The sequence below is a fragment of the Sinocyclocheilus anshuiensis genome, unplaced genomic scaffold (genome assembly GCF_001515605.1).
Source record: "Sinocyclocheilus anshuiensis isolate Anshui unplaced genomic scaffold, SAMN03320099.WGS_v1.1 scaffold116, whole genome shotgun sequence".
Classification (NCBI taxonomy): domain Eukaryota; kingdom Metazoa; phylum Chordata; class Actinopteri; order Cypriniformes; family Cyprinidae; genus Sinocyclocheilus; species Sinocyclocheilus anshuiensis.
Window position 1 is genome coordinate 557,447 of NW_015554064.1, and position 11,203 is coordinate 568,649.

Below are 11,203 nucleotides of genomic sequence, written 5' to 3' on the forward strand. Positions count from 1 at the left end.
GAAAAATTTAAGGGGGTCTGAATACTTTCCGTACCCACTGTATATATATATATATATATATATATATGAATTTTTATTTCAGTTTTACCTTTAGTTATTTTAGTACTAAATACAAAAATATTTTTAAAAAGTAATTTTATTTCAGTTAATGCTTATTTTATTTCAAGTAGCAGAAATGTTTTAGTTTTAGTTAGCTATAATAAACCTGTTGTGACTTGCTGTTTCTATGTAATTAATTATATGTGAAATTTGTTAGCAATGTCTGAGTGATTTTTTTCAAAGTAAATCCTTTGCCATTTTTTTTCTAGTCATATATTAAGTTAAAAATAAGAGTTAAAATATCTACAAATCCTAAAAAACACGTAGGTTTCGCTCAGAAGCAACCCTGCATAAATATTAAGACTTGTTTCTGACATTTCTTGAATATAAGTCAGTTATGTCTCACTGCACCGGTAGATTTCTCACTTATTTTGTCGCTTATTTTAACATTTTTATACTTGACGTGAAAAAAAAAATCAGTGCACTAAGACAAAATACACTCGCATTTAAAGATACATTCCTCTTTAAAAAACTAAGTAGTGTTGCTTTTCAAGTCAATTTATTTTGTTTTGAGTATTATTTTTACTGGAAAACAAGCCTTTGATCAGAATGAATCAATGAGAGAAAGCATACAGAAAACACACACATACAGTAGTGTGAAATGGTCCACAAATAGAATGCAGTTCTGGACCGAGTCAGTGAGGTTTAATGTGTGGGTTGCATGTAGTGATGGCTGAGAGCGCCCTCTGCTGCTGGATGTGAGAATCACAGTGCTGTTTCAGTCCATCTGTGACTCACATCCAGTGTTTGGCTCTCAGAGAGTTCAATACGAGCGCAAATGAGAGAATTGGGAACATGCATTGGTTTAACCGGTCCGGTTCACCGGAGGCCCGTTTCACACTCACCACTGCTTTGACCGGAAATTGCATTTTTCACAATTATCGGCGGGACAAAGGGACTGTTTCTATGGAAATGAAGGCAAAGTATTGCTTCTAATGACGGCTTGTCAAACGCTGCACAGGCCAGTTTCCGTTCCACATAATCACTGGGACGTTTTCAAGACGGAAAGAGCCGTGAGGAGTGACGGCATGATTTCTGATTTCTAGACGTGGTCCGTAACAAAGGATCGATGTTTTACGTATATTCTCATAGACTCAGATCTGCTTCAGTGCTGTTTATTCCTCTCTGTTTTGTGACCGTATCTACTATCTGTCTCATTACACTTATCTTTCTCATCCCGTGTATTAATTGGATCATTCACAAATCATTTCACAAACGCTTGTAATGTTTCTGTGCGGTGTGACAAACCTTATATTACGATACGAGTCATTTTACATCATTTTTATTTTGTTGAATTTCTACTATATAGTGGGAATTCAACAGCAAAATATATATTATTCATTATTATTATAAATGATTATACATTTTATTTTGTTAAATTTCCAGCAATAATAAACACGATTTATATGTTGAATTAATATTAATAATAATAATTTATTTTAATATTAATAATTAGTTTTTGTTTGACTTTCCAGCAAATATAAAAATATAAATGTAGTTTGTACAAATAATAAATAAATAAATATAATTTTATTATTAATAAAACAAAATATTTGGTTGAACTTCCAGACAAAAATAAATAAATAAATAATACTGTTAATGATCATTTTATTTTGTTGAATTTCCAACAAATTTAAATGTGATTCATACAGCAAATATGACTCAGTGAATAAAATACTTGGTATTTTCTCTTTTTATTTGGATCTTGGTGGACAGAAGATATGATGATTCATGTGTGATTCATATTAAATGAATTAATCAGTCTGACATCAGTGCGAAAGCTTCACTTGAGTTCAGATCTAAAGATTCAAAACAGTCAGACTCATGTTATAAAGCAGATTCGGATTCAGTGATTGGACAAGACGCCGTTGTAGATGATCTGATGTGGGATCTAAACGTTCTGGTTGAGTCTTAGTTTGATATTCAAACCACATGCTGTCCTGTTCCCCATCAGCAGTAGATCCTAGCAGTTTCCTCAGCGCTTTTACAATACGTCACCATACAGTAGGGGTTGCACCGACTAGTCGACTTCAATGCTCTGCCATGACGCTTTAAGCTTGACGTCGCTGGTCCTATAGAGGGCGCAACAGGATAAGAAATCTTTGAAGGACTTCCACATTTACGCTCAGTTTGCAAACAGTTCAAATGACAAATAAATGCATACTCTGAAAACGCTCCACAAGACGTGTGATTATATTACTGGATGCTCGAAATTGAACGGGAGAATGCACGTTTTAAACAGCTTATTGTACAGGTAAGTTAATCGCCGTTCTAATCTAATGCGCTGCTGCACTGTAACGCACACACATAGGCTTCAGACAGTAGCGCGTACATCACACACACAGAATCATTCAGCGCGGAAATGTGTTGTCAACACTGTTCTGTGATTTCTCAATAAAATAGCTTAGAAACTGAAAAGCTCCAGACTTATTTGTTCATTAATGACGTCATCAGCGACTAGTCGACTTTGACTCGACTTTCATCACATAAAAGTCGACTTTAAAAAATCAGAAGTTGTTCAACCCCTACCATACAGTAATGAAGTCTATCCCGAGCGATAGAATCTCTCTGTGAGTGAGTCAGTGAGACTGATGCTCTCTCCGTCTGTGTTCTTCTCCAGCGGCCCCCAGCACAGATGACGTGGCTCTATACGTGGGCATCGTCATCGCCGTCATCATGTGTTTGGTCATTTCCATCATCGTGGCGCTGTTCGTCTACAGGAAGAACCACCGAGACTTCAACTCGGACATCATGGACTCGTCGGCACTCAATGGAGGCTTTCAGCCGGTCAACATCAAGACGGCGCGCACAGGTACGAGAGTGGGATCTTACTTGTGTTACTCCAGACCTGGCTCATAGTTAGGGTTGGGGATCGAGAACTTTCAGTGTCTTCAGTGAGCGGAAACAGATGAGAAAGGAAACGCGTGTGTATCAGTATTTTCGGTCTTAAAGAGACAGTAGCCTAATAAACAAGTTAATCAAAGAACAAAATCATTCACTGATATCTTGGTAATTTGAATGAGGGTTAATCCATATTTTATTTACGAAAAGAACACTATGCAGTGTTTTTCAATTTTGATTTCAATTTCTGTACCTGAAATTCGTTCAGTTGTATTTATTTATGCTGTTGCTGATTGATTTGTTTGTTCCTATTATATTACTGACTGTTTACTTGACTTTAACAATTTAATGTTTGAAATTAATATTAGTCTAGTTGTTTTGCTGTGGTATTTTTGTTAAAATTCTCTAAGGCCTAAATGTCCTGTAGGCTGCTGATTTTTCCTCGTGTCATTCAGCCGCAACACAATGCTTTGTAAAAAGTCACAGAATAAAGATGTTTGACATCTGAATGTTTGACTATATATATATATATATATATATATATATATGTGTGTGTGTGACCCTGGAGCACAAAACCAGTAATATCCTAATGATTTTTGGCATAAAAGAAAAATCTATCATTTTGACCCATACAATGTATTTTTGGCTATTGCTACAAATATACCCCAGCGACTTAAGACTGCTTTCGTGCTGCAGGGACACATATATACTACATTATTGGAATCGATAACATTTAAACGATACCCAACCCTAGTCATAGTGAATGTGATTTGCTTTTTGGTAGTTTTGCAAATTAATTTAATTGGCTAGAAATGGTCTTTTAAGATTGTAAAGAAGAGGCATAAGTCACTAGTCATCCAACTAGTCAATGAAATATTATTATTATTAGTTGAAATTATAGTTTTTTATGTTTACAGAACGGTAGTGTTTACATATTAAAAAATATTAATTTGACCAATAATACTAATAATTATATAAATAGTCATTCAAGTGGTCAATTTATTATTATTATTATTAGTAGTAGTAGTCTAATTATTATTTTTTATATTTATAGAACAGTAGTGTTTACATATTAAATAATAATAATAATAATAATCTAAGTAGTCATCCAACTAGTCAAATTATTATTATTAGTCATTTTTGTATTTATAGAACAGTATTTTTTTTTACAGAAAAAATAATAATTTAATCAATAATAATAAAATTAAAATACAAATTTGTAATACTTTTATTCATCAGGGCTGCATTAAATTGATCAAAAGTGACAGTAGAGACATTTATAATGTTATAATCCTGAAAAATAAAATGTGTCACAGTTTCCACAAAAATATTGTGCAGCACAACTGTGTTCAACTGATAATAATCAGAAATGTTTCTTGAGCAGCAAATCAGCATATTAGAATGATTTCTGAAGATCATGTGACACTGAAGACTGGAGTAATGATGCTGAAAATACAGCTGCGCATCACAGAAATAAATTACAGTTTAACAGATATTCACAGAGAAAACTGTTGTTTTAAATTGTAATAATATTTCACAATTTTTACTGTATTTTTGATCAAATAAATGCAGCCTTGGTGAGCAGAAGAGACTTCTTTCAAAAACGTTAAAAAGCAGTTGTGAACATTAGTACATATTCCACTGAAAAATGATCTGTCACTTCCTTTTATCATTACATATGTGGCATTGACAAATCAAAAGAAATATCATAAATTCACTGACAAAAGAGGCTGCAGAGTTACTCATGATTGGAGGGTGGTTCTGTGATATTTTTATTAACTCCTAGTCACTAAATGCACACCAATTATATCTATATATTTTATTGGTTTGGGGTCTAGTGAACCGAAGCTACTCATCTGACCAACCCACTGACTACTAGTTATTGAAATCATCACTAGTCACAGCACGCCAGTGAACTGATGCACTCTTTGTGTGTCAGTGTAATGATAGAGGAATAGATTGATGGAGACGGAGAATTGATGTGTGTCAGAGTCTCATGATTCAGCACAGGAGCACAAAGCCGCGTCATTAGAAAGCCTGTCACCTTGACATGAAGCCAATCTGCAAGTTATCCTGACGCTGTAATTAGCGCTGCGTGTGTCTGGCACATTGAGTGTTAATTAGTGGAGGGTGTTACGGCAGCAGCGTGTAAACAGAGGAACGAGCCGCAACCGGAAATTAGGCTGGAGAGAATTTCAGCTGCAAAACACGTCAGCATTGACACACACAAACTATATAATGACCAAGAGACAAAGACTACAGCAAGGATCAGTTTTGAAAACATGTCCATCGAAACCCTCTGAGCTAAAATATTTCTTTAAAATAAAAATTCAGTAATGTAACAACACATCTGCATATTTACGGTTCTCTGATGTTGGTTAATGATCACATGACATATATATATATATTCCTATATATTTTTTTATTTCATTATTTAAAACAATAATTTAAAGGGAGAGTTCACCCAAAAATGTCGTTCCAAACCCGTATGACTTTCTTCTTCCAGGGTTATTATGGTTATCTAAAACTAAAACCATACAACGCATTTTTTAAATAAAAATAATAATAGTAATAGTTATAATAAATCTAAATAAAAACCTGAAATAAAATAATTTCAGTTAGTTTCCATAGCAACGTTTCTCTTTTTCATTTAGTATTGAGTTAATCTACTAAAATAAATAAAACTTAAATAAAAAAATTAATATAACATATATAGATATGTTTAAAAAATGGCAATGTATGACTTTCTTTTTCCAGGTTTATTGTAGTTAATAAAACCAAAACCAAAAAATAAATTGAAGTGGTAATAAAAATCGTGAAATAAAATGACAAACATTTTTTTTATTTCACTTAGTTGAAAATGATTTCTCATTTTCATTTAGTATTTGATCTACTAAAATAAATAAAACTGAAATAAAAATTGATAAAAAACTATATAAACATATTTTTAAAAAATGGCAAAATATAAGAAAATTACTGAAACTTTATCTAAAATTAAAATGAAAACAGAAAATATTAAAAAAATGAAAACTATTAAAACTTAAAATATGAATAAAAACTATAATAGTATCTCAATGATGCTAAAATGACACTGTTATCTTCTGAGTAAAAAAAAAATTGTCCATATAATGAAAGTGAATGGGGTCCAATGTTCTTCAAAAATATATTTTTTATGACATGAAAGTGAGTAAATGATGACAGATTTGTGACTCGTTTGCGCTGTCAGATTAACAGTGAAAGAAAGAGTCAGGAGGCCCCGCCCACTCGCCGCTCGCTCATGAATATTCATCAGTGTACCTGCTCTCCATCCGCTGCCCTCAGAGACGCCGCTGTCTGCTGTAACGAGAGAAAGAGACTAACGAGGAAAAAGACTAATGATGACCTGAATATACGGTGCTCTTCAGGGAGAAGCGCTTCATCACGCCGCAAATAAATATTAGCCACTAGATTTACCTCCGATGCCTTCATAATGCTTTCTCATCATGTGCTAAACAGTTTGCACAAAGAACTTTAGCAGCAAACAATAGAAACCAAACTAACAATGTGTCTCATCACACCAGTGTTATGTTAGTATAGTTAACACACTATTATAGTTTTTATCAATGTTAATAAATTAATGTTAAAAAAGCTATTATATAATTTATACAATTATACAATGTTTAATTTTTTTTATTCAGATTGATATATTAATATTAATAGATTTTTGTATTTTTATTTTCAGTTCGCATTTTAAATTTAGTTTTGTATAGTTCTTTTGTCATGTGCTTTTTGTCTTACTCTTTAGGGTTAGTTTGTTTTAATTCTATTTTTAATTCTAACAGTAATTCTACTGTTAAAACTTAAAAAGTTTTAATTAATATTCTAATATTTATATTTTATTTCAGCTTTATTTCAATTAACTAAAATATTTGTAATAGTTTGTTTTATTATAGATATTATTTATATACTATTGTAGTATTTTATTAATATTAATATAATGTATTGTTATTGTTTCGATTTTAATTTTAGCTTGCATTATATTAATTTTTTTATGTGATTTTGTCTTTTTTTTTTTTTTTTAAGTATCACTATTTAAGTTTCATTTCGGTTTCTGTTTTTATTTATTTCCAGCTTAAACTCTTCTTTACATCTTTTCTAATTGTTTATTTTATTTTCATTTTAGTTTCAATATTAATATTATTAATATACTTTTTATAGTATTTCATCAATATGAATAAATTAATGCTATAATTTTTGAATGAGCTTTTATTGTTGATTAGCTTTTATTTATTTGTCATATTTATTCGTTTTTGTTTTTTAAATTCTGCTTTTTATGTTTGCTTTCCGGTCAGTAATTGTACTGCTTACACTTTTTTCAGTTAACACATCTAATTTTAAAGTTTAACGTTTTTCATCGAACATTTAGATTTAATTTTATTTTAACTTTATTCCAGTGAAGAAAGCTGTGAAGACGATAACACAGTAAGCCCCGTGAAGCCGTGGTTTACAGTGAATTTATAACAGCTAAGGGGGTTTTAGCTGTTGTAAATTCACTGTAAACTACGGCTTCTTGGGGCTTATTGCTTTTATAAAATGGTTATTCCATATACGTAGTAAGGTTTCACAAAATAAAACAGAGCAAATAAAGTGTAATGATATTAATAAAAACAGTATTCTTCCACCAAACAATGTAGCTCCTCAGAAACAGTTGTGGTTGCTACAAAGTGGTTGCCGAGCAACACACAAACGTAAACAAAGGTGTGTGTTTGTAGCGTAATTTACAACAGCTTCGAACGCGGCTCAGCCAATCAGAATCAAGGACCAGAACTCTCCGTTCTATAAACTGTATTTGATCTGTATCTGAATTGTATTTGTGTGTGTAGCGGATCTGCTGACGGCTCCTCCAGACCTGACCTCGGCTGCTGCCATGTACAGAGGTCCCGTTTACGCTCTGCACGACGTCGCTGATAAGATCCCCATGACCAACTCTCCCCTGCTGGACCCTCTGCCCAACCTGAAGATCAAGGTGTACAACTCGTCCGGTCTGGTGACGCCGCAGGAGGACCTGTCTGACATCTCCTCCAAGCTCTCGCACACGCTGATCGACAGCGACACCATCAGCCGCCGCACACAGACACTACTGCGCTCCTGGGACCCCTCGTGCACCGCCTTCGGCTCCTTCAACACCCTCGGGGGCCATCTGATCGTGCCCAACTCAGGTCAGTTAAAAACAGGAAAAATACTTTTAAAGTAGGGCTGTGCAATATGACGAAATATATCGGATGGACGAAATAAAAAGTCTATTGTTTAAAAAATAAAAAAATAAAAAAAAGTCCTTTTGACCTGGAGGGTTTTGGGGAAGTTATTTATTTAATATTCTAATATTTATATTATATTTCAACTTTATTTCAGTTAACAAAAATGTTTGTAATAGTTTGTTTTATTATAAATGTTATTTATATACTATTGTAGTATTTTATACATATGAATATATTAATATTAATCTAATTTTTTAGATTAGTTTGATAGTTTGTTATAGCAATTTTGTTTTGTACTTTTGTAATATTTATTATTTTGTTTTTTAAATATGGCTTTTTAGGTTTACTTTCCAGTTTTTACACTTTTTTTTTTCAGTTAGCATATCTAATTTTAAAGTTTAAGGTTTTTCATCTAACATGTTATGTAAATGTGGGCGGTCATATGTTAATGAGCTCATGTTTATGATCTTGTAGCCATGAATTTTGCAGCTCAGTTTCAGTAAATGCTCTGGATTGACTGGAGAGAATCTCTGAGCTCTGGGCATCAAACTCTTATTTTAAAACATCATATGAGTCTTTTAAGAAGCATGAAATTCATATTCACCCATATTAGCACAGCATTTACTTTGCTATGGATCTCTCTGCGTCTCACTGAACGCTCCTGCTGAGCTTTACGGCTCCCGCGAGAGCAGTGCAGCTCATAAATTAGCCAGAAGCAGTGTTCAAAGTAGGGATGTTCATTTCGGTTATTTTTCCTAACCGACAACCGACGCTCGTTAACCGATTGCTAACCATTAACCAACAAGATTATAGAAAGGATAAGTGTCTGTGACCCGTTCAAAAATACTAACATTTGTTTCCCGGGGATTAATTTTACACGCGCAAAAAGCAGCAAACAACAGAACATGAGGATTCACATGGTCATCATATACGCACCTGCAGTGCTTCTGCGAGCGGTAGCCTATAGCCTATATAACGAATAAATAGGCCTATACGAGAAACATATTTTTACTTAAATATTAAATTAAGAAAATGAAAGAAAAACAAGTAGCCTAGTATGCAGAGCTTAGGTTCATTTTTGTGCTGCGCGAAAGGAAACAGACGGCAGAAAGCGGCATCCTATTTTTCTTTAGGCTTATTTTACAAAAGCACAAAGATTTGTTTTTATTGTGAATGTACACAAATAAAGGCAAACCTTTTACAATTCCGATTATCTTTATGACTAAAAGGAGTAGTTTCTTGCGCCGAGTAATGATTACGCCGGCGCAGCATGCACACACAGTTAAAGGGGAGATAACACACACAGTTTCACCCAATCTCATGTTAATCTTGAGTACCTATAGAGTAGTACTGCATCCTTCATATCTCCAAAAAGTCTTTAGTTTTATCATATTTATAAAAGAAAGATACAGCTTTACGATTCTCTCCGGAAAAAGCCGAGCTCCTGGAGGCGCGCCATGGGCGGAGCTAAAGAGTGACGAGCACTTGAGCGCCGAATGCCAACAAAACAGACATTTGATGCCGTTTCACTTACCGTCTACAGTTCTGAATCATGAATCATTCTGAATCCAGCGTCGAACTGGGCCTTGCTTATAAAACGTTCGTCAACAAACACACTTGTGAAACTCCATTGCTGCTCCGGAAAAACAAACTGCATCCACTGTTTACATAACGCTGGATTCTTTAGGAAGCTGAACAAAGTTATCTTTCCCTTACAACCAGCAAACTTCGTCACGGCTCATTCGGTTCTTGTTGAGTCCTTGGCAAACTTCATCACAGCTCATTCGATTCTTGTTGAGTCTTTGGTAATCCTCGGCAAACTTCGCCATGGCTCATTCGGTTCTTGTTGAGTCCTCGGTAATCCTCGGCAAACTTCGCCACGGCTCATTCGGTTGTTGTTGAGTCCTCGGTAATCCTCGATCATCGAAGGACATCAATATCCTGCAGCGCTGCCGCCGGATGAAGCGCGTTGATGGGCGCGATCTTGCTCTTGCTCTGGTCGATGCGTGCGCGGGAGAAATGCCCATATAAGGAGTTCCACCCTCGTTTACATCATTAAGAGCCACGATCGAAAAAAAACTCTCCGAAACTTGTATGAACCCGGAAGTAAGATTTTTAGCACAGAAATACACCGTCATACGTTCAAATTGTTTTTTTAAATTTTGTCCATGCCTCGCATGAGAATCCAACTCTTTAACAGTGTAAACAACTCTGAATGCATGAAACAGCATTGTACCCCCCCTTAGTAAAAAAAAATGTAGTAAAATCTGTGCCGTTAAGTGTTATCACTGCCGTGATGTTATGCAAAACATTTTGTTTTACGTGGATATTACAACGTGAGTGAAGTACATTGTGTCGAATGAGAGACCCAACGCTGGTTTCAGTTTCATTTTAGCCTAAATGAATTCATTTTGGCTTGTCGTATATAGCTATAGCTTCTTATATTTTTAATTCTTGTTGTTTTCTAAATACTGTTAATTGAAAGGCTTTGTTGTGGAGTGAGAGGAACTAAAATAGCCTAGCTATGTTTACAGTGTTTATTATAATGTTTGTAAACATTTTGCGTCGGCATTAGGTCTATTTCTGAATGAAATAATAAAATGCGACTTATACGCAACTTATGTTTTTTCCCGTACTTATGTATTTTAACCATGCAGCAAACTGTTTTAAATAGTTTGATAAATTACTGAAAAAAGAAATAATTAAATGACTTTTTAAACCATTTAACTGATTGTATTAATCGGTCAAAATTCTTATGGTCAGGTTAACCGGTTAAACGGTTAAAATGAACAACCTTAGTTCAAAGTGACTTACATATAACAGGATTAGGACACTCTGAGAGGACCATCATTCTCTGTCTGACGCCGGACAGTAATTCACAACCGACCGTACATTGACTTTCTATCAATCTGTCACTCTTTTAGGGTACGCTTACTTGAGGAAGCTCCTGGAGTTGACATGCATAAGTACATGTAGACTTAACAAGGACACTGTAAAATATGTATTTTATTTTAGCTGGAAGTAGA

The 11,203-nt window shown here is 34.2% G+C and overlaps 1 pseudogene; it reads left to right on the forward strand.

The window, feature by feature from the left end:
• LOC107668634 (netrin receptor UNC5C-like) overlaps positions 1–11,203 on the forward strand; it is a 73,991-nt pseudogene that overhangs the window by 43,270 nt on the left and 19,518 nt on the right.